The following is a 25,837-nucleotide window of genomic DNA, read 5'->3' as shown; positions in this document are numbered from 1 at the left end:
CAACGTTCCTGCCCAGCTGTTGGTTCCTCCTGGAATTCTTCCTGGACCGAGCCTGCAGCTGATAACCAAAACCGAAAATCCCTATTGAAAACAACCGGGTACCCGACGCCAAACCAGCACCCTGCACCCAGACTCCCCTGCGCTGCTGCTGGGGCACTTTTGGCACTATATTGAACCCCCATTTGCCCTGAGCTTAAGTCTAGGAACTTTGTTCCCACAACCTTGTGGCCTGCTCGTAAGCAGCCACCAACCGGAGGCCCCTTATCCGCCATTGGATAACATTGGGCCTCAGCACTCTGCACCCGGCAGCCCTAGTGCCGCTGAGGGTGTAGCAAGAGTGCATCCTTGACCCTGAGGGACCCCTGCGTCTAACCCCAGAAACCCAACTCCCACAACACATTATTTACCTGTTAACCGATAACACTATTTCCTCTCATAGGATAACATTGGCTGTTTTTCTATGAAAAGTTTTAAGAGGGAGTTGGAAAATCTATGAAAGTCTTTAAAAGTCTAACCAAATAACAAAAACGCTTTTACTTACCTGTTTACAGGAAATGTCCCAGTGTAGTATCCAGGTATTCTACACTGTGTAAGAAATGTAATCTGTAACGTAATCTACTTGACATTCCATTGAAAAGACAATACAAAGTATATGTACAATATTTAAAAACATTGCATTACTAGTAGTCCTACTGTAATCAAACCAAAGTATATATACAACTGCAGTTCAAACGTTATCATTACTACACTTCAAACTGTACTTACTGCAAAGTATAAATCACTTACCTGTGCCAGGCTTGCTTGGTTCTAGGAAATAAAATAAATAAAAGAATATTTTTATACAAACAACATTGGTCTGAGTTCAGTCATTGAGTGTGTGACAATCATTTGCTGATTAAGTGTGTACAATAAATGCTGTGGATTGACATTGTAGTGCTGAGTGCTTTGTGAGCTGAAGGTAAAGTTGCTGTACAATGGCCGTGTGCTGAGCCAGCAAGAGATGCTCGCACTAATGCACCAGTGATATGTAGCAGTGATTACATTTCCGAAAGATGAAGTTCCTCCAAAGGATATTGATTGGGTGTAGATTAAATGTACTTCACAAGGGCCAAAGGAATCAGTGCATGAATACTGTGAATGGTTGTTTCAGGTATTTCAAAGTTACAAGAAAGGGTAAACCCAGACAAGCCACTGGGACCTGGGTGAGGTACAGTACAAAATAGGATTAAAGTACCCGTGAGGACTTAAGATAACGACTACGTGTTTCCACTTCAGCATTTTGGAACCCGTGCTTAAATGAATATTTTTCCTGCTTTATGAGGTGTATGATAGGAAGGATTCCCCTTTACACTGCCTAAGTGAAATCGATCAGCTTCTCTGGCTATTTGGAGCCCATGGGCCCAACCACATTATATCCACCATCCAGTCAAGGGTGATACATGGTGCCCCCCACCCTGTCCTGAAGAATACCCTGGTGTAAGGACCCAAACAGCCTTCTTTTCTTTTGGGGTCGTAAAGTTGACTACGCCTTTGCCCTATGCCAGTTTGGTCAACAGTGCTTCCTTGCTGTGACAATACAGTTCCGAGAAATGGCTTTTTATCTGTTGTCATGCAAATGTTTGGCCAAGTTTAGCCGGCTGTAATTGTATAGAATGGTGTGATGCATTTAATGTCACTACCCTCCTTTTCACTTTCCTAATCCTCACCAAGTGCACACTACCTTTTTCCCTTTTTCTCCCCCACTTCATGAGGCACTTGTTTTGATACGTTACTCCAGATTTATTACTGGGTTTTGTAAATCATTTTTGATGATCAATATGATTAAATAATATTGTACTTAATATCCTGATGTGTAATTGAATTAATGCCTGCTGGCACTTAATTATGCTTGTTTTTCTGAAGTGTACGACTGGGACCGATCCTATTTTGTCAGCTATTTCAAAAGCACAGTGGAAGGGAACATCGAGAATCAAGTGAGTTTTTTTGTGTCCCATTTTGTTATTGGGTTAAGACCAGAGATCAGTACATACATTCAACAGAGTGTGATTTGCTGACGTACAAAATTGTTTCTTAATGGGACACAACGTCTCCCCTTGGTCTGAATTTGATTAGCGTAGCATCAGCATATTGTGTATGAAGAGAGTGATCGCAGGTAAGATAAGCACAGAGCCATGGTAAGAGAGGAAGGAAATGCTCAAACAAGGGGCCACAGTTGGGAGGGGTATGTACAAAACAAGATCTGCATGTAGAAAGATGCCACAAGTAGGAGGGTTTTGAATGTCACTGAGAGTCTCATTGAGTAAGCCTAAGGGCCTTTTTAGGAGTCTGGCGGTCCATGGACCACCAGACTGGAGTGGCACGGCGGAGTGAGGTGGGGTTGTTTGAGCTTGCTGACCATCTACTATCCCCCAGTTGTCAACGGTAGGGATTTCCACAAGTAATTTCTGTGTGATTGTGAGCGTTCTCCAGGCTGTCTTGCTAGCTTCGCCCACCGAGATCTATTGCGTGTAGTCTTGTAGGGTGGGAATGTATGATAACCGAAATAAGATGTTTCTTCTATTCAAAATGTCAGGGTTTCCTCTGGATTTGCATTCAGGGCAGGTCTGTGTGCTGCCCAGTTGTTATCCAACCCAAGAGTCATAACCTTGTGCCCCATTTGTGTCTCAGGCCCCAGCGGGATTCGAGGATTTACCAAAGGATTCAAAGATAGTGTGATTCGAATGTGCACTATTTTACTCTGTAACGTGAACTAACAGGCATGTCCACTATGTTATTCAGTGCTAGAAAGGTATGTGCACGGATACGACAGTGCCAGTGGCTCTCTCGCTCTCTCTCAGACAAGACGGTTTAAAAATAGAATCATATTGCACAAATTATTTTACATTTTATTGGAAAGGGGTATGGTGAAGAGGTAGGCGCTCACTCCTTTAATGTTTGATCTTTTCTACAAGCCCATTACTTGGAAAATCAGGGCCCTCTCCCTCTGAAAATCGTACCTTTGTCTCAGCGGATTTTCACCACTATTAATATCTGCAGAGCGGTCGGCGAGAACTTCTGAATACTCAATATGTATTTATCACTTTAAAAAATGCTAAAAACGAAATGTAAAGTGTGCCTTGAGTGCTGCGTGATAGTGAGGGAAGGGAGGGCAGATTTGTTTCTATATTCTCACATGTAACAGATGAAACAAGTCTGGTGCCAAATCGGCTTTCTTCAAGTTTTGTTTAAGTTTAGTTTCAAATATTTATTTATAGCATGATTAATGCGCTCGATGCTTTTAAGACCAAGGGCTCGAAAAGGCCCTAATGGATCGTGTGATGCAGCGCACAGTAAACATTAGAAGGAAAGTCACCGCAGAAGCATCAGCACTTGAGGGGCAACGTTAAAAAGGGATTCAATATGGCGGCCCACTCTTACCCGGGCATTATGTTTATCTGAATACATCTGTTGGCCAATCACACGTTCTTGATTGTCATGTTCATATAAAGGGGTGCTGCAGCGGAGTTTACCAGCTCTACACATTCATACACACAACACTCATTTGGGCCCATATACATTCATACACGCAATGAGCTGGCAAATATCCACAGGTCATCAATTTTATTTTACCCTAGGAAACCTTTACACCAGTATTCTTACCATTCCTGTCTCCTGAGTAAATGAACGTTCGATAAGATCTAGTAGTAGATTAGAATAGGGAGGAAAGATAATAATGCATTTATCTTTATTTTGAAGAACCACAGACTCAGAAGGAGTTTTAAAAGTGTATCTGAATTAATGATTTTGTGAGTCAAATCAAAACACACATGAATATACCAGAAATCTCCATCAGGAAAAATAGTACAGTTGGCTTATAATCAGTTTGCATTAATAAATTCTTGCAATGACAGCACCTGAGGAGAGAGGACAGAGCGCAAGTACGGAGCATTTACCCTACAGATATATTTACCTAGAATGGTGTGAGGACCTCGACATCAGAGAGTCAAGGATTCAGGACTGGGAAAGGTGACCTCTTCTAGTTTAACGCCAGCGTTACACCCCTCTCTGGTGCTACTCTCTCCGGGTCGGTCTCGTCCGGATCCCTTCCTAGATGTGCCTCCTCGGTTGTTCTGCAAATTTTCCCTAGTGTTGGATTCTTCAGTCAGATTGCAGCAAAATTGGGCAGTATCTCTGCATAGCATCAGCATCTCAGCATCAAGTATGTCTAACTATCTAGAACTTACTTCTATTATACCAATTCAAATGTATGATCCACCCCCAAATGTTTCAATTCCATGTTCACCCGCAATTTTGATTGGGCCAAGCAGTGGGGTGAGTACATCACACGATACCAAGTGCAATACTTTTCTTTAGTCTATTGTCTAATTTCCCACCCCTTAATTTTAATACCCACAAGCTTTATTCCCACAGATATTTCATATGTGGATCGGTAAGTCTAATTTACAATGTTTCTTCTCCTTCATCTTGTAGGGTCAAAAGTTGGGTTCCCATGTCCTCGCTGGGCTTGAGTTTGGCAGCCAGTCAATTTAGTTCACTTGTTCAGAGCAAGCAGACGTTTTACGCATGTGTAGAAGTCACATGGAAACAGAGACGCGGTCACCGTCCAAGGCCCAAATGGGAACTATTAATAAAGTCAAAGAAGAACACGTTAGAATACAAACTTAAATGAATTCACTGTATACCACTTACTTCTACTCTAAGCCCATTTACTTAATACATCTTTTGCATTAATGGCTTAGTAGAACTTGCATAGGTTAGTTTCAGCACGGCATGTGCGTTTAAGCGGCCATTTTAGAAGCTATTGCGCAGCTGCAAAGTTTTCTTCCCAAGCGACAGAAAACGTAATACTACGTAGATGTAGTAGACGCATGCGCAGAAGAATTCCCTCGTTTTAGCGGCCATTTTAGGACACTCGGATTACTTATTAGTAAGGCACATAGAAAGCGTCCCCTAGATACAATAATGTTGAATGTGGTGCACTGTTAGTACTCACGGACAAATTGATTATAGTATTACAGGTTATTCGAGAGGATTGCATACGAGCAAGTTTCTTTTTTATGAGAAACCTTGCTCCATCAGGGGCATTCGGTTTTTTGACTGCAGTCACAGGGGAGTTCCTCTTGTCATGAATTTTGGGCAATTAACGTTATCTACCCATGAGTAAAACACCAAAAATGTTTAAAGTAATTATGGAAATCACAACTGTGGAGCTCACTGTCAAAGATGGCTCCAGACACTACCCCGGATTCCTGCTTATCTCATTCCTGCTTCCTTGTAACCAGCTCTCAGCTGGACTCTGTGCACCACAGGCTGTTTTATGTACACCACTTCACTTAAGTTGATCCTTCCCCAATAAAAGTTGTATTTGAAGAGCCCTCCACTCCCTCTTAGAACTCAATGAAATAATCAAATATGTAATTTTGCCTTGTGCAGAAAATGTTCTTGAATCAAACATGGCCTTTATAAACTACTGAAGTGAGGGGTGAGGCCCCAACTGCACTGTTGGGGGACAGACATTGAGGTGTACCTTATTTTGCTCTGGGAGGTGAAGGGGTCTGCCCTTGAATATAATCTGGGATCCCTGTCACTCGCTAGTCAAATGTCCCCAGGAGAGTAAACTAATAATGTGAGACTGGTGGAAAAGAGGGCATTTAGTATTTTTTTGCTCTACAAAATAACGTTTCTGCAGGTTCAGTCAAAGAATATTTTAGACCCAATGGTAAAGTGGGTCCTGGGGGTGCTAAGCCAGAGGAACAAAGGCTGTGGCCTTAAAACAAATGCATAAACAGCCACACAGTCCTGGGTAGGAATCTGGACTGGGACGTAGCTATCAGGGATGCAGCAAGTGCAGTGTCCCAGGAGTCCAGATACCTGAGGGGCCCAAGGAACATAACAATATGTTCCTGTATTTTACTACTCTACAAGAAGTCACAGTGTGCCTTTTTCTTCCTTGCACATGGGTAGGCCCTTGGCACACTTGCTACCTAACCGAATTTAGACTGAATGCAAAAAAAGATACTCGACTTTGGTGAAAGAAATGGACATTACTGAAGCGCAGGTAACTGTTAATGGTTGGTATTCTTTGCCGTGCTGCTGTAAGATTCTGTTCGTGAAGATAAGGCCTACCTCTTCCGTGTCCCACTCCTGCTAAAAGTACAGAATGCCTGAAGGTATGGTGGAAAGAGAGCACAAGATCAAGAAAGTTTAGGAGAGGTAAAGTCTCCGTAGAATGCAGAAAGCTCGGGAACGAGCATGCCAGTACTGCCAGTGCTACAATCAGTTTCCTTATATTTTTCTTGACGATCATGACCTGGAAAAGAAAATTCCCCCCAAAAACGGAAACAGCAAGGCCTCCATCTTGAAATGAAAAAAGAACAATTGATGGACAGAATGCTGAACAGCATTCACCCCAGTACAGAGATCTGGGCCAAAATACATAGTTTTTTTGCTCACCATGCCATTCCAGTTTAGACCCAGCCATATGCAAATCAGTCTTGACCCTGTTCCCCATGGAAACAGCCCAGCTCGAACTGCCAGAACGGGTCCTCTCTGGACTGGAAACCAGCATCCTAGGACCGGTTTCAGGGTTTCACCCCTCATCAGCCAGGCTAGCTTGACTCCAGTGGCATGGAGAGCACGGGAGCCTCATCTGGGCATACCCGTCCCACTCAGGGCGATAATTGCAAAAAGAACAGTTGATGGACAGATTGCTGAACAATGTCATGCCTTCACCCCAGTGCAAAGATCTTGGCCTAAATCCATTGTTTTTTTGCTCCCCATGCCATTCCAGTTTAGACTCAGCCATATGCAAATCAGTCTTGACCCGGTCAAGGACTTGTAAACCTGGGAATGCGACAAAAAGATACACCTCCCCAGGAGAGGTGTAATAAGGAAAAGTATATTTATTTCTCCTCATTTTTTCCTCTTTCTACGTGTGCTGCAGAATGCATCAAGCATAGAAAGATGAAAATGCCTCTCAGGATTGATTTTGTGCAGAAAGGTGCCCCTCCTGCACAAAAACAATCCTGCCTACAGCACAGCCACCGTTGCACTATGGTCAAAGGGTGCCTGTGTTGCCCCTAGGTTGCCAAATCATGCCAGCGTAGGGGGAAAGGACAAGAATGCACTGTATTGGATAAATACAGTGCATTCCTGCCCTTTCCCTGTGATGCAGGGCAGTGCTGCAAGTCGACATGCGCTGCTGTCCTGCATCACAATTTTCATAAATATTCCCCTTTTTCATATTGCAGCTCTGTCTCTCCCCCATCCAAATATCCAAAAGGGAGGTCTGACATGCACACAGTCTCTGGGACAGGTAGCAGGGTCAGTGAAGTAGATTTGAGTGTAGGTGAGTTCGATTTGTGGAGGTTCTATCTTATACTATGGCTGCTGTATGTTTTTTTATAACCAACTTTATTTAGAATTTTGCGGCAAGACACAGCATAACACAGTGCGAGACTTGGTCGATGTACATACATGGCATTATAGCAAGCCCACTCGTCAATAGCAAATTACATTGTACAGTTATATCGATACACCATACTAGCCACACCATTTCCCCCATATACGTTCATGCTTCTTAGGGCAGCCACGAGCTTCAAAGATCGACTTCTCCTGATGCACGCACCAGTCCACCCCTGCACGCCAGCTTCTAACAGTCAGTGGCTTATGTTGTTTCCATTAGCGGGCCACATCCCACTTGGTAACCAAGCAAGCCATTCCGAGAAAAACACGTTCAGCTCTAGGGACTCCTACCTCCTCCATTAACCCTAATAGCACAGTACGAGGCGTAAACTCTAGAGTAGGGTCTAAAACAGAGGAAAGTGTTTGGCCCACCTCCTCCCAAAAGGGCCTCAGCACCGGCCACTCCTATGCCACATGGAAAAAATCTGCTGCAGGAAGTGCACACCGCTTGCGCATCGGGGAGCAAGTGTTGTGTGTGTCTTGCGGTGAGGTACGTCACATGCAGATAGTTACATTGTAAATGTATTTGTACTTATATAGCGCACTTCTACCTGGAGGCCTCGTAGCACTGTATTCATACCGCTGTGGAACCCTTCCTGGTTTTCCTGTGAGATGTCCACTCCTGGGCACCCCCCAAGGTGAAGCCAGGCATCCTAGCGCTGTGGAGATTAAGCAAGCTATTGCCCAGAGTTGCACAGTGGGACCCATGATTAGAATATGCACCAAGGCGAGAATTATCAGGTCCGGGGAAATTGAATCCAAGAACCCTGGTCCCGGGCCAGACCTCTGCATCAGAGTCTGCCGCTCTAACCATTGAGCCACACTTCTCCACATTGAATCATATGTTAAAATCGCCAGCTCCTTAGGCACCATACAAGTCTGCCTCCAATCTTCTTCATCAAATCTCCCACCCCTGCCGGACCATCTCAAGGCCGTCAGGGGCATGGATCACTAGTGGTCAGTAAATCACAGAAATTGCCCCTTTACCCAGCAGCCCAAGGAAAATCTTTGCCTCCCATAGACTGAATTTTGGCAGTGAGTCATTCGGGAACTCATGAGCTTGCAAGGCGTGGCGTAATTAGAGGGACCAAAAGAACCGTGAGTTAGACAGAGAGTGCTTAACTTTTAACTCCTGAAATGACATAATGCTCCCCCAATTATAAACATCTTCCAGGTACGAGATCCCAATACGATCATATGGCAGAAAACCTTCCAGGGTCGAAAGTTGACCAAGCCACGTTTCCCGCCATAGAGGGGTCATCCCAGTCAGGCGATAATCCCAGCCAGTGACGCGAAGGGCAGCCCTCCAACAAATGAAGGACACCCGCTTGCAAGAAGGCAATATACACAGTAGACACGCTCCGTACAAAATATCAAGCAGGCCATCTATATCCAGCAAATTATTTTCCAACCAATATGCTGGATCATCCCACCCCCCGTGAACCAGTCGTTAACCATTACCAGGTGTACTGCACGGTAATATAAGTGGATGTCCGAAAACCCAGGCCGCGGTCAAAAAGAGACTTGGGCAGTTAATAAAATGCCAGCTTGTGCTGACCGCAAGCCCACACAAAGTTAATAATCCTAGCAGTCAGGGAGGGGAACCTTTTGCGGGGGATGGAATAAGGATAATTACCCAGAATGTACAAATAGTGCTGCAGGCACACCATTTTAAAAAGGGCAATACGCCCCCTGGGGTTCAATGGCAGATTGGCCCAGTGGCCGAGATCGCGATCAAGCCGCAGGCCGAGCCCTCAGAAGTTAAGGGAATATTGGAACACCAAATCCGCTCCAGAGCATCACCCTTTACCTGCACTAAGCAGGACTTGCCTTCATTAACCTGGGGCAAGGATGCCTCACAGTACAGCTAAATAAGTGTCAGACAACAGGGCCCAGAACACTGTGGATGTTTCAAGAACATAAGCATATCATCCGCATATAGTGCTATGTGGTCTTCAAGGCCTGTCCCCCACCGCCAGCCCCAAACCTGGGAATAACAGCGTATACAGCACTTGACGGGAAATACAGGAGGCAGGACCTCATTCACATGGACCTGAGAAGTCAGGGAATGGTAGAGGAGATGAAGCATATTACCAAACCCCTATCCCAAGCCAACCCAGAGAAAGAACTCGGTCCATTAAATCCCAAGACACTGTATCTAACGTTTTGGTGAAATCAACTAGCAAGAGGGCCCGAGTACCATCAACATCTGGTGCCTGGGACTTTGCCGTGTGGACCCTCCTAATACAGTGGCACATGCTACGGACTGACATAAATCCGCACTGATCTGGGTGAGCCAGATGTGGTAGGACCTTGCCCAGCCACATAGCTAACACTTTTGAATAGATCCTAATCTCAGTGTTAATCTGCAATAGGTGGAACACTGGTCCCTGGGGAGACCCTCTTTGGGCAGGACGACAATTGTGGCACAATCTAATTTTAGTGGAAAGGACCCCTGCTGCAGAGCAGCTGTATAAAAGTTCAGAAGATGGGGGACATAAAATCTCATCGAAGCATTTGTAATATTCAATGGGATACCTATCTGGGCCAGCCTTCATTCTGGCCTGCAACCCCGACACCTCAGCACTCACCTCCTCCAGCCTCAGGGCTTGGTCTAACTCTTGGGCCAAGACATTGGCTATAGTTGGCAGCGATATCCTGTCTAGGAGGGGATTTGCAATTTCCACTGGCGGCGGGAGAGATCGTGAGTATAGCTCCAATAAAAGTCAGCAAAGGTCTGAGCAATTATGGGAAGATCCTCCTGAGGATGTCCAGAGTCCCTAATCACCGGAACCACTCGGTCGGACATACTGTGGGTTGCCAGCCAATACAATCATTTACCCGATTTATCGTCCGCGGCATAAACCATCTGTGTTGAAGCCCTCCTGCATTGTTTGGCCGCCTCTAAGGAGACCTGTCACAATTCTGCATGGGCTATGGCTAGGAGACGATGGGAATGCTCTGTATCTCGGTGTCAAAGGGCGACTTCCAGGCGTAAAATCCGAGCTTCAAAGTCAGTCAGGCACGCCAGTCAGAGCGCCTTGTCTTGATGAACGTAGCCTTTAATACTGCCATGCTTTCCAGTCAGATGCCAATCGAACTACAAAAATGTCCGGCACACACTAGCGCGCATGCGCGGGAACTGGGCGGAGTAGACAAAGGCTATCTGATCATGAGCAGAGACGCTTCGCGTTCCTGCTACGGGAAATGAGCACACCTCTTTCGGGTCACTTACCCTCACTTCTGGATCGTCATGGTCCGTCGACGTCCCCTCGCTGAGTCGGATCTCCGTTTCCTTATCGCTCGTGGTTGCTCCTGGTTCCTGTAACGCCATCTGCTAGATCCAGTCCCCCGTGGAGAGGATTCCTAATAACATGGATACAAAAAAAGAAAATGCCTGCACTATTCTATCAGAGTAACTGCGCAGTTGCGCTGATACTTCTAATTATAGTTTGATTAGTTTTCTTTACTTATCTGGCATGGGCTCCAAGTCTATGGAGGTCTGCTGCTGAGTATTACTGAATTCCTGTAGATTCCTGAAAGACAAAGAAAATTGTTAGGTCTGCCTGAAGGTAAGGTGGATTATACATTGCACCATATAGCGTCACAGATTGCCCAATGGTATAACTTTCATCAGTCATTATACATCTTTAGGTGTGTTTTTGTTCAGTTTTATTTTTTACCTGTTTTCCTAGTCATTGCTCTACTATTCAGAACTCTTTATTTCTTATACCTTTTAATTGGTAGATTAAACACCCCTTTGCTTACACCTGTCACCAGAATTTATGGAGGAATGGAATTATTCAGGTAGTTACATACACAACTAGAATAGACTTGATTTTAGGTTTGGATATAGACTACATACTTACCTCTTTTTCTGTCCTTTCTTTTAACCGAGATTTCTCTTGGCTGACGGGTTGTGTCCCAAAGTGGGGGGCGACGAGGGACCTTTTGTTTTCCTCCTTGTTTTCTCCCTTCTTCCCCGGTTACTGTTGGTACTTTGACTCGGTTGGGTACAATAGGTGACCACGAGAGGTTGATGACCTTTCATCATTAGCATGACGTTCCTGCGGAAAAGTGAGTAGAATCTGACAGAAGGCGAAGCCCTAAAAATATAATTTCCACCGAACGTAATGAAAATGAGTCAGGTAATGCTTACAGACTTAGCCCACATGTTGGGTAGCCTTCAAAAAGAAACCCAAGCCTTATATGCACGAGTGTATTCCCTCCAATGGGGAATGAGGACTGAATCAAGCTTGGGTAACATGGCAGGGGGTACAGGGGTCTAGTTTCCATATTCCTCTCAGCCTCCCGGCACAATTGTCCCTGTAATACAGGTCACTGCACCTCAGTCTATTCCGTTGGCCCCTCCTGAATGATTTATGTGAAATCCCACCAAGTTTGCTGCTTTTTTTAGCCAGTGCCAGCTCCACTTTATGTGTAGAGCCCCCTGCTTTCCCAATGACCAAGCCAAGGTGGCTTTTGTCATATCAGATTTGGGGGGGGGGGGTTCTGCAGCCAATTGGTCCATACCCCTCATGGAAAGAAATGACCCATTACTGCATAATTACACTGCTTTCAAAGGAGAACTTAGGAAGCTGTTTGACAAGCATTCCTTCATGCAGTCAGTAGATACCGAGCTCTTAAATCTGAAACAGGGGTCAAAGGATTTAACAACTTACATTTCTACATTTAATAGATTGGTAGCGGAGACTGGGTGGCCTGAAGAAAAACGTAGCGTCTGTTCTACAGAGTGTTGAGAGATAACTTAAAAGATCTCCTAGCGCAGGTGTTCGATCCTCCTGAGTCTTGCAATGCCCTTATGGATCTGGTGGTCAAATTAGATCATGGAATCAGTGGAAGGAAAAGAGAAAGAGGGTGGTCAGAAGGCTGCGTCATTGTTTATAAAGAGAAAAAACCTGATCTAGTAAAACCCAAAGAAGAACCAGAACCTAGGTAGATTGGAAGCATTAGGGGCCCCCTCAGTGAAGAAGAAAGACAGAGAAGGTGGGATAAAAAATTGGGTTTATATTGCGGAAAACAGGGCCATTTTCTTAGGGAGTGCCCTGTGAAGCCAAAGCAGAAAAAACCTTCAGAAAACTAGAAAGCCTGATGTCTCCTGAGACAAAGACTTCGGGTAGTTCAGAAGTAGTCTTGCATTCCCCACACCATTTCTTCCTGTCTTCCCACCTGATATGGGGACAACAGGTTATGGATATTCCAATAATGGTGGATTCCGGTACCACTGGTAAATTTATGGACACACATTGGGCACATAGTAAGAATATGCCTTTGGTGTCCAAAACCTCTTGGGAGGAGGTTACAATCATAGATGGCAGCAATCTTAAGTCCGGTCCAATTGCACATACTACTAGTGACTTTACATTGGTGATCGAGGAGAAATACCAATAGACTATTGCATTTGATCTCATCCAGTCTCCTCAGTTTCCCTCCATATTAGGGCTGCCTTGGTTATGCCAGAACAGTCCCCTTATCAATTGGAAAGAGATGACATTAGCCTTTAGTCCGAATAATTGTAAATAACATGTTTTAACAATACAAACAGCGCAGGGAAGGTAGCAGTAATTGCCAGTTATGAAGTCTCTGATTTGCCTGTCATGTACCACGACGTGAAGGAGGTTTTTGATACAGAAAAGGCCACCATAGACCCTATGACTACAGAACTGATTTGTTGCCTGGTGCTTGCATTCCCTGCAGCAGGATATACGCTTTGACAGAGAAAGAGAATATGTATCTACGGGACTATTTTGACTAAATGCTTAGGATCGGTTTTATTCACCCTTCCAGTTCACCGGCCTCCTCATCTCTCTTTTTGATACCCAAACGAGAAGGGGCTCTTAGGTGTTGTATAGACTATAGAGCACTCAATGTAGTGCTGATATCCTTCCTCCTCGATTAAATAAAGAATGCCAGGATTTTTACCAAGTTAGATTTACGAGGTGCCTACCATTTGGTGAGAATCAAAGAGGGGGATGAGTGGAAGACGGCTTTCTGTACCAAGTTTGGCCTATACGTATATTTAGTAATGCCATCCAGATTATGTAATGCCCCATCAGCTTTTCAGTTTCTTATAAACGAAGTGCTAAAGGATATGTTGGACCTCTTTGTTATTGCTTATATTGATGATGTTTTGATTTATTCTTCGTCGATACAAGAGCATGAGATCCATGCTAGGAGGGTCCTTGAGCATCTGCGAGACAATCATTCATACTGCAGGCTAGAGAAATCTCACTTCCATACCTCTCATGTATGCTTCCTTGGGTTCATTGCGTCCCCCCAAGGAATCAGTATGGAACCACAAAAAGTAGAAGCCATGACAAGTTGGCGAGCAACAAAGAATGTAAGAGACATTCAGAGCTTTCGTGGCTTTGCCAATTTTTACAGGCGTTTTATAAATAATTTCTCTGACTTAGCCTCCCCCATTACCAAACTCCTAAAAAAGGGGATTAAGTTTCTGTGAACCCTGCTACCAAAGAGGCTTTTTGTAAACTGAAAAAAGCATTAACACAAGCACCTACACAGAGACATCCAGATCTTACTTGGCCTTTCATGATTGAGGCTGATGCCTCACAAGTGGCAGTAGGAGGGGTTCTGTCTCAGGCAGACCCAAGTGCAGGATGTCTTCATCCTGTACCATATCACTCACACAAATTAACACATGCTGTGTTGAATTATGCTGTAGGAGCCAAGGAACTGTTGGCTATCAAAAGGGTGTTTGAGGAATGGGGGCAGTATCTTTTAGGAGCCAACCATGGAATAACTGTCCTTACAGATCACCACAATTTGCAGTTTCTTAAATCTGCAAGAGCTTTATTCATGTGACAACTGCATTGGACGCAGTTCTTCAGCGATTGCGATTTCATTATACAATTCCAGACAAGAAAGAAAAGCAGGAAAGCAGACGCCCTGTTCCATTTAGGTTAAAATCTTGAAGAACCTCCGAGCGAGTCCCCTCCCATAATTGTTAGGGAGCATATTATAGGTGCTATTTGTTCCAAAGATGAGTTCCTAAAAACAGTTAAGAGGCACAAAGATCCGTAGAAATGAACAAGGTACTCAAAACTCATGATCTGACTAAGATCCAGAATTTTTTCTACGTCTAGGGTGGATTGGTGCTTCCTACCCATAGCCTCCAGAAATACATTCAAACTTGCCATGTGTGTGCACAAGGGAAAGCTTCTCATCAGGCTACCGCTGGATTATTAATGCCGTTGCCCACTACACCTAGTCCCTGGCATACAGTACCTATGGACTTTATTGTGGACTTACCGAAGACAGCTCAGGGAAACACTACTCTCCTTGTCGTGGTCAATTTATTAACCAAGATGGCCCACTTTATCCCGTTGAAGGCAATCCCAACGTCCAAGACAGTGGCGTCTTTGTTTGTTTAGCACATTGTACGTATACATGGCCTTCCTTCTGTTCTTGTGTCTGATCATGGAGCTCAATTTATTTCCAATTTCAGGAGTGGGATGGGTGCCTTATTGCGAATATATGTAAGATTGTCCTCTAGCCATCACGCTAATATGGATGCCCAGACCGAGAGAGTAAATCAATGTTTTGAGCAGTATATACAATGTCAGCTTTTGCACTCCTCATCAGAATAGGACATGTTTGTATGGGCAGCTGAATTTTCCTACAATAGTTGCCACTCCTCTACAGCTTACTCTCCTTTCCTTTTTATTGTAATTATGGTTTTCACCCACGAACCATGCTATCCCCACTTTCTTCTTCCTGTCCTGCTCCTGCAGCTCTTGACTTTGTAAAGAACCTACAAGAAATACACAAGGCAGCAACAGTTAACTTGGAAAAGGCCAAAGCAAGTTTTAAAGATAAGGCAGATCTCCGTAGACGCGCAGAGCCTATGTATACCTTAGTGAACGAAGTGTGGCTATCTACTAAGTATCTTGCCCTGAGGGGGTTTTGTAAGTTCAAACCTCGGGATATATTGATCCTTACAAGATATGTAAGGTTATACATCCTGTTGTTATGAAATTAGACCTCCCTGCTACATTAAAAATACATCCAGTGTTTCACATCTCTCTACTGAAACCTGTAGAGCCAGGCATGCGTATCCCCAATGCTCCAGCCCCTGTGATATTCAACAACGAACCTGAATATGATCCGGATCATTGTCGTCCGTCGGCGTCCCCTCGCTGAGTTGGGTCTTGGTTTCCTTATTGCTCATGGTGACTCCTAGTGCCTGTTACGCCGTCTGCTAGATCCAGTCCCCCAGGTAGAGCATTAATATCTCCTCCAAACGCCCGAGGAATAGTCAAGATGAAGGATCTCAGCGATATGAAATGATAATGTCTTGTTTTCAAACGGCCCTCAATACCCACATAGCTTCCCTGAGTATAGATGTGCTGGACTGTAACTGCTAGGGGAAGAGATTTATGTAGCAATATGGCATGTCCTCTGGAGCCACATGTAAAACCTGAGTGGTAAACTCTGACATAGCTGGAATGGCCCAGAAAGAGACAGTTCGTACCTAATATGTGGGTCTCCCGCAAGAAAACGACCACTGGCCTATGTCGCTTGATATATTGTAACACTGCAGAATGTTAAATGGGAGGCTGTTTCATATTTCAGAAGAGCACCGTTATCTTAGAGGTATTCATGACACAGCCGGAAGAGCAAGGAAGAGCAAGGAGTGGTCCCCACCCAGAACAGGATGAGACATGATGCCCTAAGGGCCTGTAGTGCTATGCCATTTAAAGCTACAGCTGTTGTCTGCTTAATCGCTTCTATCAACTTGGAAGGAAAAAACATTGTTAACACTGAATAGTCAAGGAAATAAACCAGGCTCAGAGGCCCAACTAAACTACCCACCCCCAACCCCACCCCACCCTTAACCCCAGGAAGAATTTGTCACCCTAACTAAATGACCCGAAACCTCTAATTAGGGAGTTGGAAACCTCTGTCATCCTTAGGCACCGTACAGTAGGATCTAGCCTGTGACAACTAAAGTACACAACATGGAAATGATTCAGCCCGTCTGTCCTCATCAGAAGCAACAACCTGGGCCCTCACTGGAAGAGGGAGGGAGGGTGAGCCCAACCATCCTCTTAGGCAGTCCCTCTTGACCCACCCTGCATAGCAAGACCATCAGTTTAAGTGGAGAATGAACATCCAAGTCATAGCGTTCTGGAAAGTTGGGATGAGGAGCCCAGGTCCACCTCTGCAGAGCGAAAAACCATTGGAGTATTTGAGAGGTTCTTGATCTCCCTCGGTGAGGTCGGATTTGAGGTAAGATCTTCTTGGGCCGAGTCAGAAACCTCCTCATCGGCCCCATGCTTGACCCAGGATTTCCGAGATCGTGAGCGATCCCCTCCTCCGCTGATGTCGGGGGAGTGACCCAGTAGGGTCCTTTGTGCTCCCAGATTGGCGCAGCTCGGGGGGAGGGGTTGGTAAAGCAGACGCTGCTTGATTGCCCATTCCCAAGCCTTATCTAGTGTGTCAAACAAGAAAGTGCGGGTTTGGAAGAAGACCTTAAGGCGGGCGGGAAACAGTAGCATGTAGCGCAGGTCTAATGCATGGGGTTTCTGCTTCACTTCTGCAAAGGAGCACCACCGCTGTTGCACTGCCTTTGTCTAATCAGAAAAATGGAGAATCTTTCAGTTCTCGAGCTGCAGCTCAGGATGGGTGTGGGCCTCTTGTAATATCAGGTTTCGGTCCTTGAAGTTGAGCAGCCTCAGGATCACATGCCACAGGGTGGCCCCTGGCAGAGGCTTTGGCACCAAGGAGTGGTGCACCCTTTTGATGACAAAAAAGGGACAGTTTATTTTCAGGCACCCATATTTTGAACCAGCCCTCAAGCCCTTCAACAAAGACGCAGCCGCTGCTCCTGGGGCCCAGCCAAGCAGGCCGCCCGCGCCGCCTTCGATCATGGCCCCTCACCGTCCGCTGCACCACCCCCCTGCTGTGGTTCCCCCCTTTGGAGTGCCCCCACGACACCAAAAGCGGGTACCAGGTCAAGACAGGGGAAGGGTGAAAGAAGAAGAGGGCCCTCCGCCCTGCCGGGTCAGCCTGCGGCCCCCACCTCAGGCCAGGAGTGCCGACCACACACCGGTTCACTATCCCTGAACCCGGCGGCAGAAGAGCGTTGCAGCAGTTAAGAGATTCACCACTGTGGCAGATGAAGGGGGGGGCACACCTCCTAGTAGTCCACTAGCTCCCGGATCTCTCTGTAAATCAGCACTAGCCAGGCTCACGCAGCCGAGGTGGACTACCATCACCCTTGCCGCCACTGGGCCTCTCCAGGGCTCATCGGGGCAGGACTCGTTCCCCGGATGGGGATTCCTCATTCCAGTACAGTTCCACCCCTTCGAGATGTAGGCTGCCCTCCACTGCTAGGACGGCGTGGCGAGGGATTCCACTGAGCCAGTGGATCAACAGCAGTGCAGCACCCCTGCCAAAGCCCGACAGGCCATCAGGCCCTCGCCTCGCGATCAGCCAGTCCGGTGGCCCCTAGGGGCAGTCTGTTCAGTACCGCAGGGCCTGGCAGGAGCCCCGGTATCCTGCTAGTTGAGGCATTCATAGTTGTCAGGTAGAATGATGGAGGTTGTATTTCGGGCACCGGGAGCAACCATAGGGCTCGACCCCCATCTTGGCTGCCTAGGCCTAACCCCCTGCTTTATGTGTGTTATAAACTAAAAATGTGAACGTTTTTTCCTATGCACAGTATCCAGGAAGCGATGCAGCATGGCTAAAGTAAAAAAAAATGTTTTTCTTTTGAATTACCATTTAGAGTTGGAGTGGTAACTAAAAAGAAAATAAACTACACAAAAGTGTTTTTTTTAAGGGTGGATGAGAGGTGGGAAATCCCTCTGGGGCCATTTTTGAGGAACGCAGAAGCAGCACAGTATGGTGAGAGGAACACAAACATCTCAAAAAAGCGCTGTCCTCTAGGCAAAAGGTGTGTCTCCCACATGCACAGAATTGTAAAACTTTTCTTCTCTTTTGGTGAATTTTTCACAAACAGTTTATTGAATTAGTTATTCATTTTTCGCTTTTGCCATAAAATTTCTTGGTAATAGTCATTATTGCTTCATAACAACAACTGACAATAAACGGACGTTTGTTTATGCCCAATGCATTTTGCGGGGAGTGCCCTTCTTCAGGGGAAGTGCAACTGAAATGTAGAGGAAACTCGGGTTCAATACAAGGCAGGCTGATAAACCGAGGTCAAAACAGTTGATGTGGTGAATACAATAAGCAGGGTGAATGCATAATGTCAACAAACATGCACCTTAATCCCGCTTTAACAAAAATTAGAAAGTGGAATGATACAACGTAAGCGTGAAAGGGTGAAAATAACGGTCAAAAAGTGAGCACGTCTTGGCGGTAAACACGTAATTGCATCATGTTGTGAAATGAAGAGTCCTCACCTTATGCATTTACCAAAGGTGTGCTCCGCCATGAAAGCAGGTGAAACACGGTGAAAGGTTCAAGAGGTGAAAAAACAGTGAAAAGATGCAAAACAGTGTGCGAACATTAAGCAGTGGCAGAGTGGTTTAGAAAGGGCTGTTGATATCAATACGCGAACATGCACGTACGTTTTCACTAACAAACTTACATGAGCAAACTCCACTCAGTTCTTTACAGCTTGGTGAATTACTCTAATGATAAACTGAGCAAGGTGCAAAACAGTTAGAAAAGTGTAACAGGAATACAAATTGAGAAGTTGTGAAATTGAATTGCGAAAGTGCTCTTACCCGACTGGTGAAGTTACAAGCTTGTACGGTCAATCTTGTAAGACGCAAACGCAAAGGTCCTTCAATGTTAGTATATGCACATCGGAACTGCGAAGTTGATAGAAATCAACAAAAGACTATGAAAAGTGTGAGTACTGGCCATGTGAAACTTCAGTATGATAAAGGATACGCGACTCATTCCAAAATTCATGCTGTTAAAAGACTATCACCTTGTGAAAAAAAGTTACAACATGTATCAGAAGGTGGACTTCGAAAATGTGAATGTGAATGGTAGGCACGTACACGAGAGTGTGAGCGCGTCAGAACTTCAACAGTGATGAACATCAACAAAAGACTGGTAGTCTAAAAAAGGTGCGGACTGCGTGAAGCAATAACAATTTGAAAAGATACTTAAATCGTTCTGAAATTTGTGCTTTTGGAGAGCGGTCACATCGTGAAAAACACATATGTAACAATAATATAAGCAGGTGAACGTGGAAAGTGTGAATATTACTAATATCATATGTGCAACCCTGTCAATGAATTTGGAAAAATGCAAAGGAACGTTCTGGCATTACTGTGAACAAAAGCCCATTCTGAAGAAATGGAATAAGGAAAATCAGGATACAATTGTGACACGCGTAGAGCTAATGTAATTCTAGAAAATAAATGCACGCAGTTCACACTTATATGTTATACGATGTAACTTCCGCTGGTACCCAACTGCCTGTAGTCTTCTACCTCGGTTTCAAAATGCTGTTAAAGAAAACAACTGAAATCAACACGTTCATTTAACCCCTTCGGGTTAACAGTGTCCATGAGCTTAATCCAATGAATCTCCCTTTGTAACAGAAATTGTGTGTTGTTACGTCCCTTTTGGATAGGGACTTGTTCTAGGATCAAAAAGCGTAGTTGTACCGGCAGGGCGGCAACTATCGCTAATGAGATGCTGTCCGAAAACATTGAATGGACAACATTACATGTCGTTGTCAAGCTTGTGGATATGCGTAGACATGCATGTCAATGGTGTGCGGTATTTTTGAAGGTGTTGCTATTGCAAAGTGTACACATGTGAATGTGCTCGGATGGAGTGAGGATCAGCAGTGAGGCTGCGTCATACACAGTGATAACGCTCATTTCAGTCAAGCAATGCATGTAAAATGTGAATCTTAAAATCTCACATATGACACACTACTATACTGTTAAAGCCTTACAACAGAGCATACTGCAACACAAATCTACACATTACTCTTTACTGTTTATCACATGTGATCTAGGATGTGCCCATGGCTGATGATACCCTTTCGAGCCACCAATACCCAGGCCGAAAGGCAGCACAATAATGCACAATAATGCACGCACACACACACCAAGGGCATCGTGTAACACACATTTGTTTTTTGATGTAACGTTTCAGATGCATGGCTATCACACGTAGAAGGCTACTGTACAGAGCATGATTATTGATCAAGATGATCGTTGCATGTTGTGTGTACTATAAGATATGTGTACACAGCAAAAAAGTTTTCAAAAAAGCTTTGTAAGCAGAAGAGGTGTCTCTCATCAAACGGTGTAGAGAGAATGACCAAAATGGGATGTCACTGACCATGTCATGAGTGATGTAATATGTGACGTCATCACCAGTGCTTTGCGGGCGCGCAAGTTATAGTTAGCTCAACTAACTATAACAGGCGAATTTCTCTGGTTTTATAGGAGTCAAATGTCCAACTAACTATAACGTCCCTGAAACCTATGGTTTTTTCAGTGAATTTCTAAGGTTTTTTAAATGCTATTTCCTAACTATAACATCTGTAAAACCCATGTTTTTTCAGTGAATATATATATCTATTACCTACTGGCAGTCGCCAGCAGGTAGTTATAGTTAGGACCTATTTTCCATAGGAAATCCTCAACATTCTATTTGGAATAACGTTGGCGCCGATTGACAAATCTTCGCAAACTTTTCCAAACTTTTGGCCAGCTCTGGTCCGCTCCTATCCTGAAAATTTCACGGTGATTTGTCAAGCGGGGGCCGACAAAAAAGGGGGGTCCCAAAACGCGTTTTCCCCATGCATTTTCCCATAGGACCTCTTGACGCAGCTACAGCCCGAACTGCTGAACGGAATTACACCAAATTTGGCAAAGAGGTAGTACTCAGTTCAGACTCGTGCCTTTTGCTTAAATGGTGCAAATCCGTTCAGTAGTTCCTGAGAAAATTAGAGTTAAAAAGATAGATATATCTGGGCGGAGCCTAACCACACATCTCATCGTGAGATCTGATTGGCTGTCAGTACTTCACCCAAGAAGTGTTGGCAGCCATCTTGGGACCAATATACATGATAGCACCTCATTAAAAAGCATTGCAGTTAATAGAAGGTTTTAAGACTTTAGTTACATTATAAATCATTTGTTGATGGTACCATACTCATTTTATGAATTGTGGTGTGTTCTAAGGTGATTTTATCATGTGAAAAAGCCTTCTGCTGTGATATCATGAATCATGTTTGAGAGAAAACTATTTTCTCATGCTTTTCCCACAGAGGTTTGGAAGGTGATCTATAAACTAAACTGAGAGCATATTTTCTGTAAATTCACATTATCTTTCTCAGTCATGTGAGAATGAAGTCTGACATTCTCAGTAAAACATGTACATCCTGTCTACAATCTCCTCTTTTTCAATGTAACTCAAAGGGGAAAATCAATACCCCAGTTTTTTTTCAAAATCTCCCTCTTACCAAGTTCAAATGTTCGCAAGTATGGTACATTGGATCATGGTAGGCAGGAGGAATTGGGGTAGGGACATGGACTCAGATAACAGAGGACAGGAGGGACATGGAGAGGTGCCCCAAACTGAACCTACAGGGCACCCATCAGGGTTTTCAGCAGCACAATACACCACACAGGGCATGCGGGATGGGAGTGCAGCACAACAATCCATAGAAAGCAATAGGGAGGGGACAGGACCATGCACATGGACAGCAGAGAACAGAGGGGAAAGAGGCAATGGTAGCCAGCTCACCATAATAGACAGACAGGAGAGAAAGCTGCAGCATAACAGACCATAAAGGGCAGGAGGGACGGATCAGGGGCATTACAATGGAACAGACAAGCCAGGAGGGAGGGAATAGGGGTCTGCACATGGAAACAGAGGGCTGGGGACAACGGGGCAGGGTAGGAGCAGCAAGATGACCATGGAGGACAGGCAGGATGGGCATTAGAAACAAGACACACCATGGAGAGCAACAGTGAGACTATGGTGGCATACACACAGACCATGGAGGGAAGGTGGGAGGGGTCAGGGGCAGCTAGCTGACTACACAGGGAAGGTGGGAGTGCCATGGTAGCACAGAAGACCATGCATGGCAAGCGGGAGGGTTAGTGGCAGCACAATGGCTATAATGGGCAAGAAGGAGGGTGCAGGGGCATGCACAAAGGACCATGGAGGATAGAAGGGAGGGTCAGGACCTGGGCACAGACAAGAGAGATCAGGGGAAGGGGCCTTACAACAGACCGCGCGGGGCAGGCAGGAGGATCAGTTGCAGCACAACAGATCAGGGAGGGCAGAAGGGTGTGGCAGTAAAATGGACCATGGAGGACAGGAGGAAGGGGATAGGGGCATGGCATGTGGACAGGCAGGGTGGAGGTGGCAGGGACAGGTTACAGTCATCTGACAATGCTAGGCAGGTGGGAGGAGAGTGACAGCTCAACAGAACACTCAGAGTAGATAGGAGTGGCAGGTCCATGGAACATGGTGGGCAAAAAGGATGGAGCAGGGGCATGCACAAAGACATCGGAGGGCAGGGGGAAGGAGAATAGGGGCAGCAAGAAGCTAAGCACAGAGGCTAAGCAGGAGGTCAATGATGGGCCATAGAATTGGGCAATGGAGGGCAGGAGGAGTGGACTGGTACATCATGCTAAATGGAGGGAAGTGGCAGCACATCAGTCCATACATGGCAGAAGGGAGGAGGCTAGTCCATGGATTCAGACAACAGAGGATAGGGAGGAGGTGGATGGGGCAGCAAGCTAACTGTTCAGAGAAGGTGGGTATTAGGAACTTTATTGTTTTTAAAATGTGTGTCTATGCGAACTACTTAAAATATGAACAAGTATGCAGCATAATCTCACTTTTATTCAGGAAGAAGAGGACGTTTGTGACTGTGACTCCATGCTCACTTGGCAGAAACACCCATCACAAAATGTAATGCCTGTGAAAAGGGTAGGTGGACGCAGTGTTATATAGAACATAGTCCTGAGAGCACGATTGAAAATGAAAACTAGATATAGTATATGGTATAAACTAGGCACCAAAAAGTGTGATATAAGATGAACCGGGGCGTGAAATATAATATGCAATACATTGTGCGCAATGACAGATTCATTGGAGAGCGCGAGATAGCACAGGCACTAGCGCGTGCTATGCTTTATGCGCCTTGGAGTGTAATATGCACAAGGCAGTGTTCTGTAACCTAACTAGTCTCTAAAGTTGTAATATAAAATATGTGCTGGGGAGTGTAACATTGCATATGCACTGTGACAAAGATATGAATCCCAGATTGTAATATGTATGGCATAGTGCTTTGCGTTATAACATAGGCATCGAGGAAGGCACGTTAGATGGGGATATATAACCCGTGCGAAGGCAAGTGTGGCATGACATATTCACGGGGTGGTGTTACAGTGCACATGGGCTAGAGAGTGTCATAGCATACGCACTAGCTGGTGGAATACAACACAGAGGTGTGTGGCACTCGGCAGGCACTGGTGGGTGTAACACAGCATTGGGCTCAGCCAGGAGCACGCTGTGACTCTCAAGTGAGGTTTGTCTCCTTTCCAGAGAGTAAAATAAAAAGTATTACACATCCGGCGGTGGATGTCTGTTTTATTAACCGTGAGGAGGGTTTCTTGCATAGTTTGGTTGAATTTTTGTCGAAATCCCCTTTGAATGGCTTGGTGTGCGTGTGTATTAAATGTGCCCGTCAATAGCTACCCTTGTTTGTATAAATAAACGACAAGGGTGTCTACTTGGAGAGTACCCACCAGCGGGGGCACCGGGATTAGGCACGGTAGGGCGTCAGACACATCAGAGCTTCACTAGCGGTGTAAATACATTCCACGTGGATTCATTGTATGCATAGTCGCCTTTAAATGAATATCATGCAAATAGTCATGGTGATAGGTACATACGGTGTGTCCAGCATGTCCTAGGTGTTTCTATAAATATATATATTTTTTAAATAATAAAAAACAAAGGCCGGCCCCGGGGGATGGGGTCCCCGGGGCCATAAGTGGCCTGATGAGGGGGGCAACGCAGCCCCCCTCCTAAAGAATTTTTTTTTTAAAAAAGGCCATGACCCGGGGGTTGGGGTCCCCGGGCCGATTAAGGCCTTGGGAGGGGGGCCACGTGGCCCCCTTCCAAATTCATTTTTTTAACCCACAAAATTAGGGTGCAGGCCCTGGGGGATGGTGTCCCCAGAGCCAATAAATTAGAAAAAGAAGGGGGGCCACACAGCCCTCCTTGAAAATATAAAATAAATAAAAGACCGGCATCGCGCCGGAGGCCACGCCCCCTCCTTGCAGCACTCTGCAAACGCGCCCCCTGGCCAGTTGTAAGTTGGGTAATTAATTCCCCTTCAATACTGAGGGTCCCTGAGGGCCAACTAGCCCAACAGGTATCTCCAGTATGCGCCTGGGAGCTGCGTTGCAGACAGGTGTTCTGAGGCCACCCCCCTTTTTACACCTCTATGCAACGCAGCTCTGTGGCGCTTACTGGAGGTACCTAGTGGGCTAGTTTGACCCTAGGGACCCTTAGGATTCAAGGGGACTTAATCTCTCAACTTAGAACGGCCACAGGGCGCGTTTACACAGTGGTGAAGGGAGGGGACGGGGCCTGAGGTGACGTGTGCAAACACGCCCTGTGGCACGTTTTAAGTTGGGGAAATAATTCCCTTTCAATCCTGAGGGACCCTGGGGGCCAACTAGCCCACCAGGTGCTTCCAGTAAGCGCCACTGCTCTGCGTTGCAGAGAGGTGGTGCAGCCCGTGCCCCTTTTTACACCTCTCTGCAATGGCGCTTACTGGACGTACCTAGTGGGCTATTTTGCCCACAGGGACCCTCAGGATTCAAGGGGACTTAATCTCCCAACTTAAAACGGCCACAGGGCGTGTGTACACAGTGGGGAAGGGAGGGGATGGAGCCTGAGGTGACGTGTGCAAACACGCCCTGTGGTGCGTTTTAAGAGGTAGTTTTAATCCCCTGCCCTGTTATATACTAGGGGCTTACAGAGGAGATGATGCTAATCACAGGGGGACCCCAACGCATAGTGTTCCCTAGTGTATGTAGGTGTTTTCGCTGTATTCTGAGTGTCTTTTAATATAGCACTGGTTCTAGGACTGGTTAGTCAGACTCAGTTACCACCAGTATCCGTCTGAAAAAGTTGAGGGTACAGGATGATTTTGCAACAAGGCTTCTTTCTGCTCTTCTGTTTGTTCTTTCTGCACGTTATCCTTCTTCCTGCACTTTTCTTCGTCTTTGAGGACTTCTGTTGCTTCTTTCTGCATTTCTTTTTTTTCTTTCTGTGCGTTTTTTCTTCATTCTTCACATGTCCTATCTCTGTAGGCATAGTTAGAAATTAGCATTTAAAAAACCTTTGAAATTCA

The sequence above is a fragment of the Triturus cristatus genome, chromosome 1_2 (assembly GCF_964204655.1).
Source record: "Triturus cristatus chromosome 1_2, aTriCri1.1, whole genome shotgun sequence".
Taxonomy (NCBI): Eukaryota; Metazoa; Chordata; class Amphibia; order Caudata; family Salamandridae; genus Triturus; species Triturus cristatus.
This window is presented reverse-complemented; position numbering follows the sequence as displayed.